Genomic DNA, 8454 nt, shown 5'->3' on the forward strand with positions numbered 1-8454 from the left:
GAACAGGCAGACCATACAGCAAGCCAGGGTGCCTGATGGAAATCATATGCTTATTTAGAGGAAGGGTGAGATGGAAGCGGAATCCGGAGCTGTCACTAGGAAGAGCCCTTGCCACCTCTATCCTGGGAAAATTGACCTTCATCCACATCCCTTCTACCTGCTATTCCTTTTTGATGTTCCCTGCAGTGCTTTCCCCCATCCCATCTTTAAACCGTTCACCCTGTTGGTGACTTCTCAGCTCCACTTAAGTTGTGCAGACACAGAGCATCCAGTCCCCCATAGTAGTCCGCTACATAGCTCTCCACAGTGTCAGTCTCCCACTCAGCGCAGTTCCTCTTCATCTTCAGTGATATGGTCAGCACCATAGTGATTGCAGTTGGTGTCTGGCTCTGTGACATCTCAGAGCAGATGGGGAAAAGGGCAGAGCCCAGGGAATGGACTACAGTTATGTGCTTACAAGTGTAATGATGGTCAGGTAAGCGTGAGCTTCCTTAGGTGATTTCTGTTTCCCTGCTTTTTTGAGCTTGCAGTCCTACATAACTTAAGATATCTGCCTATGGTATGTACAACTAATTTGGCCATTTATGATTAAAATATGACAATAATGATACTAGACGTATCTTTCCAGTCATATTTTGTTTTAGGTTACATGTGTCCACACCACAGCATCAAAGGGAGTGGAGAAACGTACATATACAAAGAGATGTAAATCTTCAACAACTATAAATAAATTTCGTTTTTTATGAATTGCAGAGTTTTTTCGCCGTGGTATGTGATGTAGCTCTACATGCACATATATATGTGCATGCAGATTTGCCTTTGTTAACTGCAATTAACAGTGACTTCTTTTCCTCAAAACAGCGTATCAATATTCTTGCACTCACTGTAATGAGCACCATATAGCTCAATGCCACAATTATTATCACCTTGAATAAAATCGCCATAGAAAATATAAGGAGATTTTAACTCTAGCTTTAGAGGACACTGAGCTCATATATCAGGATAGCCAGCAACTCTACCAAAGCATCCCCATGAGGAAATCTCAGCAGCTTTAATGATAAAGCCAGACACATGCCTCATTTGTACATTACAGAGAAGCCCTCAAGTTGGGCAACAAGCTCGCCAGGGGGAGGAGGATGGAATGGGGCGGAACATGGTGGGGGGGAAGCGCAAACAAAAAAAAACATTGTTAAAAAAAAACATACCTTCCTTGCCACCTCCGCCACTCCGCTCTTCGGTCCTCACAGCAGACACAGGCTCCAGCCTGTCCTGCGGCAAATCCTAATGCTGCTTTCATGCTGCTGGCCGGATTGGCCGGATAGCCCTGGCCTGGCGATCCGAGGCAAAGTGGATGCCTCTGCCTGCTGTCTCCAACCCTGCACCACAGTGCTCAGTTGGAGAGAGCCCAGTGCTCATGTATGTTTGACCAGCCGAGACGGCCGTCCAAACACATATCCACACTGAGGGGAGTACACAGCTCTGCCATGGCCCCACCCCTTTTACAAAAAAAAGATAATAAACATGGTGTATTATCATTTTATTGTAAAAGGTTTGCAGCTGCTGTTGCTGGCGGAGGGGCGACGTTCCTCCACCATAGCGGAGGAGCCCCCACTGCCAACGTCCTTAAGTAACTTACAGTGAAACCCCTTCTCACTGGAGAGCAACTTTCGAACCTGCTTGGAGGTAGGTCGCTCCCCGCCTTGCCCTCCACGCCACCTCCTTCTCCCGTCCTCTCTCACTCCCAAACCCTGCCGCTGCGTCCCCTGCGGCCCCTCCCGCCTCCCCCCTCCTTTCTCTCACCATTCTTCACTCTCCGTTCTTCTCTCACCTTTCTTCACTGTCCGTTCTTCTCTCACCTTTCTTCGCTATCCCAAACCCTGCCGCTGCGTCCCCTGCGGCCCCTCCCACCTCCCCCCTCCTTTCTCTCACCGTTCCTCACTCTCCGTTCTTCTCTCACCTTTCTTTGCTCTCCCAAACCCCGCCGCTGCGTCCCCTGCGTCCCCTGCGGCCCCTCCTGCCTCCCCCTCCTTTCTCTCACCGTTCTTCACTCTCCGTTCTTTTCTCACCTTTCTTCACTCTCCGTTCTTCTCTCACTTTTCTTCGTTCTCCCAAACCCCGCCGCTGCGTCCCCTGCAGCCCCTCCCGCCTCCCCCCTTCTTTCTCTCACCGTTCTTCACTCTCCGTTCTTCTGTCACCTTTCTTTGCTCTCCCAAACCCCGCCGCTGTGTCCCCTGCGGCCCTTCCCGCCTCCCCCCTCCTTTCTCTCACCGTTCTTCACTCTCCATTCTTCTCTCACCTTTCTTTGCTCACCCAAACCCCGCCGCTGCGTCCCCTGTGTCCCCTCCTACCTCCCCCCTCCTTTCTCTCACCGTTCTTCACTCTCCGTTCTTCTCTCACCTTTCTTCACTCTCCGTTCTTCTCTCACCTTTCTTCACTCTCCCAAACCCCCCCCCCCCGCTGCGTCCCCTATGGCCCCTCCCGCCTCCCCCCTCCTTTCTCTCACCGTTCTTCACTCGCCGTTCTTCTCTCACCTTTCTTCACTCTCCGTTCTTTTCTCAGCTTTCTTCGCTCTCCCAAACCCCGCCGCTGCGTCCCCTGCGTTCCCAGCCCTCTCATAGGACAGGCCCATCGCCTCCCAGCTGCCACTCCCACCCTCCCCTCCTCTTATGGCAGCCGCGGCGTGCTAGCTAGGAGCAACCTTCGACAATGCTTGCAGGTAGGTCGCTCCCCGCCTTGTCCTCCGCGCCACCTCATTCTCCCGTCCTCTCTCACTCCCAAACCCCGCCGCTGCGTCCCATGTGGCCCCTCCCGCCTCCCCCTCCTTTCTCTCACCGTTCTTCACTCTCCGTTCTTCTCTCACCTTTCTTCACTCTCCGTTCTTCTCTCACCTTTCTTCGCTCTCCCAAACCCCGCCGCTGCGTCCCCTGCGGCCCCTCCCGCCTCCCCCCTCCTTTCTCTCACCGTTCTTCACTCTCCGTTCTTCTCTCACCTTTCTTCGCTCTCCCAAACCCCGCTGCTGCATCCCCTGCTGCCCCTCCCACCTCCCCCTCCTTTCTCTCACCGTTCTTCACTCTCCGTTCTTCTCTCACCTTTCTTCACTCTCCATTCTTCTCTCACCTTTCTTCGCTCTCCCAAACCCCGCCGCTGTGTCCCCTGCGGCCCAACCCCCCAGCCCTCTCTTAGGACAGGCCCTCCCGCCTCCCAGCTGCCACTCCCACTCCCACCCTCCCCTCCCCTCCTCTTATGGCAGCTGCTGCGCGGCGCGGCCGCTGGTGCGCCGAAGGCAGGCCCGTCTGCACCCGTCCGCGCTTGGACCGCGCCCAGCGCCAGAACCCCTGGCCCTCCCAGACACACCTACTCCCCCCTCACCCTCCACACCCTCAACCCAGGCCCCCACCCCACATGCACCACATCTATCCCTACACACACTCATGGCCTCTTCACCTGCTACACCTGCCACTTCTCCTGCTCGTCATCCCTCACACCACACACCAACCATAGCGACCCCACCCTCAACAAACACAACACCCCCAACACAAAACTCACCCACCCTGCCCCCACCAACCAACCCCGCAGCACACCAGCCCACAACCAGAACACACACCGCAACAACACCCTCACGCACCACACCAACGCCACCCACCACAACCACCTGAACTGCCGGCTACTCAACATCCGCTCCCTTCACAAACATGCCATAGAACTCTGGGACCTAATCACTACACACTCACCTGACATCGCCTTCCTCACGGAAACCTGGACCAACCCCTCCTCACGGAAACCTGGACCAACCCCTCCTCAGAACCCGACATAGCCATAGCCACCCCCAAGGGATACAAACTCCAATGCAAAGACCGCTTAAACAAGCCAGGCGGAGGCATCGCCATCCTACACAGAGACACCATCAAAGTCACCACCAGCTCCCAAGACACTATCGACAACACTGAACACATGCACTTCCTCGTCCACATCAACAACAACTCCACCCTCAGAGGTACACTAGTCTACAGAACACCCAGACCACGCCCGGCCTCGTGCGACACCATCGCAGACAGCATCAGCCCGTACGCCCTTACCTCCACAGACTACATCATCCTCGGTGATTTCAACTTTCACTTAGAAAACCCACAAGACCACAACACTACCTCCCTCATAGACAACCTCAACAACCTCGGACTCAAACAACTGGTTACCGCACCCTCCCACTCAGCAGGACACATGCTGGACGCAATCTTCACCTCAAGCCAACACATAGCCTACACCCACACCACCGAACTCCCCTGGACAGACCACCGCTGCGTCTACTTCTCCTTCACCAAACCCCCCACACACTACCATCAACACACCACACCCTACCGCATGTGGGACAAGATCCCCACAGAACGTCTAAACTCCCAACTGGCCCATAACCCCCCCTACACCAACGACCCCAACGCAGGAGCACACAACCTCTCCAAATGGATCACTACCTGCGCAGACACACTAGCACCCCTCAGAAGACACATCACCACCCGAACATCAAGGACACCCCATGGTTCACCCCTGAACTCCAAGACTCCAAGCACAAATGCCGCCAAGCTGAGAAAATATGGAGAACAGAACCCTCCTCAACCAACTTCTCCACACTCAAAACCAACATTCGCACCCATCACTAACTCATACGCACCACTAAAAGAGTTCCCTACAAGACACGCCTTGACAACAACTCCCAAAACAGCAAAGAACTCTTCACCATCATCAACGAACTTGCCAAACCCAAAGCCAGCAACATAGACCCCACACACACACACAGCCCCTATGTGACGCCCTTTCCAACCACTTCCTCCACAAAATCCTGGACATCCACAACAGCTTCACATCACACACACCCACCACACATACCCCTCTCCCACCCAACTCAACCCCCCCTCAAGACCCCACCACACTATCCACATGGACCCCTACCACACACGAAGAAACTGAAAAAACCATGAACTCCATCCACTCCAATTCCCCCTCCGACCCCTGTCCACACAGCATCGACAACAAAGCTAGCCCTACCATCGCCCCCATACTCTACAACATAATCAACTCCTCTTTTGACTCAGCCACCTACCCAGACCCCTGGAAGCACGCAGAAATTACCGAGCTCCTAAAAAAACCACAGGCCGACCCGGAGATCCTCTCCAACTACCGCCCCATCTCCCTCCTCCCGTTCCCCGCCAAGGTTGCAGAGAAATTAGTCAACACTCGCCTATCCCACTTCCTCGAAGCAACCAACACCCTTGACCCCTCACAATCTGGGTTCCGCAAGAACCACAGCACAGAAACCGCCCTCATCGCATGCACTGACGACATCAGGACCAAAGTCGACAAAGGCAAGACCGCCGCACTCATCCTCCTAGACCTCTGCGCAGCTTTTGACACCGTCTGCCACCACACACGCCTCCACAACATAGGAATCTGCCACAAAGCCTCAGACTGGCTCTCCTCCTTCCTCACCGACCGAACCCAGAGAGTCCGCCTCCCGACCATCCACTCCAACACTACTAAGATCACCTGCGGAGTCCCCCAAGCTTCCTCTCTTAGCCCCACACTTTTCAACATCTACATGATCCCCCAGCCAACATTCTCCGAGCACACGGAATCACCATCCTCTCATATGCAGATGACACCCAACTCATCCTCTCCCTCACCCGCAACCCCACCACCGCCAAAACCAACCTACACGCCGCTCTCCTAGAACAGGCCAACTGCATGACCACTAACCATCTCAAGCTCAACTCAAACAAAACCAAAGTCATCATCTTCAGCCCCAACAAAACCACATGGGACGCCTCCTGGTGGCCCACCGCCCTAGGCCCCGCAACCCACGCATGCAACCTCAGCATCATCCTCGACCCCGCCCTCTCCATGACACAGTAAATCAATGCTCTAACCTCCTCCTGCTTCCACACACTCCGCACCCTAAAAAAATCCTTCAAATGGATCCCCCCAGAGACCAGAAAGACAGTCACCCACGCACTCATCAGCAGCAGACTGGATTACGGCAACGCCCTCTACGCCGGCACCACACTCAAACTCAAACGCAAACTCCAAAGAATCCAGAACACAGCTGCGCGCCTCGTCCTCGGCCTCCCCTGACACGAACGAATCTCACCACACCTCAAATCCCTACACTGGCTCCCCATAGACAAGAGAATCACATTCAAGATCCTCATCCACGCCCACAAATCCCTCCACAACACCGGCCCAACCTACCTCAATGAAAGAGTAAACTTCCACACTCCCACACGCAACCTCCGATCAGCCGACCTCGCCCTAGACACAGTCCCCCGCATCCTGCACACCACCACAGGAGGCAGGTCTTTCTCCTACCTCGCCCCCAAAACCTGGAACTCCCTCCCCACCGACCTTCGCAAAACCAAAGACCTACTAGTCATTAGAAGGAACCTCAAGACTTGGCTGTTCGACCAGTGACCTTCCCCCCCCAGCGCCTTGAGACCCTCACGGGTGAGTAGCGCGCTCTACAAATTTCTTTGATTGATTGATTACGACCTTTTATTACACTCTATAATAGGATAAAGCACCCTTTCAAGGTAGAGAGCTGATCATTAATAGAAAGGGAGTAGGATGCTGCTGTGTATCCCCTCTGGCTTCGGAGAGGAGGTGTCGACATCTGTGTTGCCTACGCATCCACTTTTTGAATTAAGCAAGACCACTGGTAGTCTATACCGCAATACGTTCAAGGATCCATTTCAGATGGCTAATTGCTTCAGGTTAACTCCTAAAGACCGAGGGATATCAAATATAGAACGTCCCCAACCACAAAAAGAGGCAGAAAGCACCAGGTTCTGAAACATGCAAGCATATGATCTATTCACAAACAAAATCTAAAACCACTCAACTAATATAGAACTAAGAGTTATTACTAGAAACCTAGGGGATGTCGAATATTACAGCACTATATGGGGCATTATATTTAGAATAACCAAAAAAACAGGATGTGAAAACTTGTGCAATAATAAATAATCATTTATGTTTATTTCGGATTAGGCAAATCCATAAAAAACAGCTGTAGCAATAAAACATTAAAGTACAATGTCTAAGACACAACTCATCAATAATCACGCTTAGCTGAAAAAAGACATTCACCAGATGAATAGGATAAAATCAAAATAAATAGTATAAAAGGATAACCAAGTTCAAATAGAAACGCACTCCCGTAGTAAGAGACCTATAAAATCTACAAGCACTAAGGGACTTCAGACGGCAGGTTAAACCATTTACACAGCTTAGTACAGTTTAACAAGTTTAATAAAAGTGCAAGGTGCAATAACCAGTCATAATACTGCAAAAGATTGCTCAGTACACCATAGAAATGTAAATGCAAAATTTAAAGTGAAAAGCAAATCGCCTAGACAGCTGCTATTTACTTTATTAGAGCTTTACATCTTGTATCCAGATCCTGTCCAGAAACTTTGCAACAACACAAGCGCAGAGGGGTCTTGGATAGGACCTTAATATTCTCAGTGCCACTGCGCAGTTCCTTACTCCTAGCAGTAGGCAGACTGGCTTAACCCACGTGAGTATGCAGCACTGTTAGACCTGGCATCCTTAGGGTGGTCTTATTCTGTACTTTTTGCCTTTATCTCCTGGTTTGTTGCTATACCTTTTTGCTGGCCTTAGGACTCTGAGCACTTTACAGCTGCTATCCAGTGATGAAGTGCATATGCTTCTCCCCTAAAACATGGTAAGATTGGTGAATCCACAATTGGCATATTTCATTTACATGCAAGTCCCTTGTAAATTAATAGACCATATACCCAGGACCTGTAAATTAAAAGCTACTAATGGTCCTGGAGCGCTGGTTGTGCCACCCACTTAAGTAGCCCTGTAAACGTGTCTCAGGCCTACCACCACAGAGCCTGTGTGCGCAGTCTTACTGTCACCCTGACTTGGCATTCAAAACGTCTTGCCAAGCCCTAACCTCCCCTTTTCTTGCATACAAGTCACCCCTATGGTATGCCCAGGGCAGCCCATAGAGCAGGGTGTCATGTAAGTGAAATGCAGGACATGTACTTTTTAAATCTTTCATGTCCTGGTAATAAAAAACTCCCAAAGTAATTTTTCATTACTATGAGGCCTGTCACTCTCATAGACCAGCATTGGGAATTCCTTATAATACTTTTTAAGCTGAAATTCCTGATCTGATAAAAGTAGCTGCATCATGTTTAGTATAATTGGAATGGTTATGATAAATCCTCTTCACTGTTAAAGGTGTATTTATCATTATTATTTTTTAAATGTTACCTCTAGAGAGTGAGTATTTCTCTACTCTCACTGCCCTGCATGTCCAAAGCCTATCTCCAATATACATCCGGCTGGGTTATGTGACAGCTACACTCGTTGATTGCCTTCAGACACTGACAACACAGGATACTCAGCTGCATCTGCACACAGATGGGTCTTCCT

This window comes from Pleurodeles waltl, chromosome 8 (assembly GCF_031143425.1).
Source record: "Pleurodeles waltl isolate 20211129_DDA chromosome 8, aPleWal1.hap1.20221129, whole genome shotgun sequence".
Classification (NCBI taxonomy): domain Eukaryota; kingdom Metazoa; phylum Chordata; class Amphibia; order Caudata; family Salamandridae; genus Pleurodeles; species Pleurodeles waltl.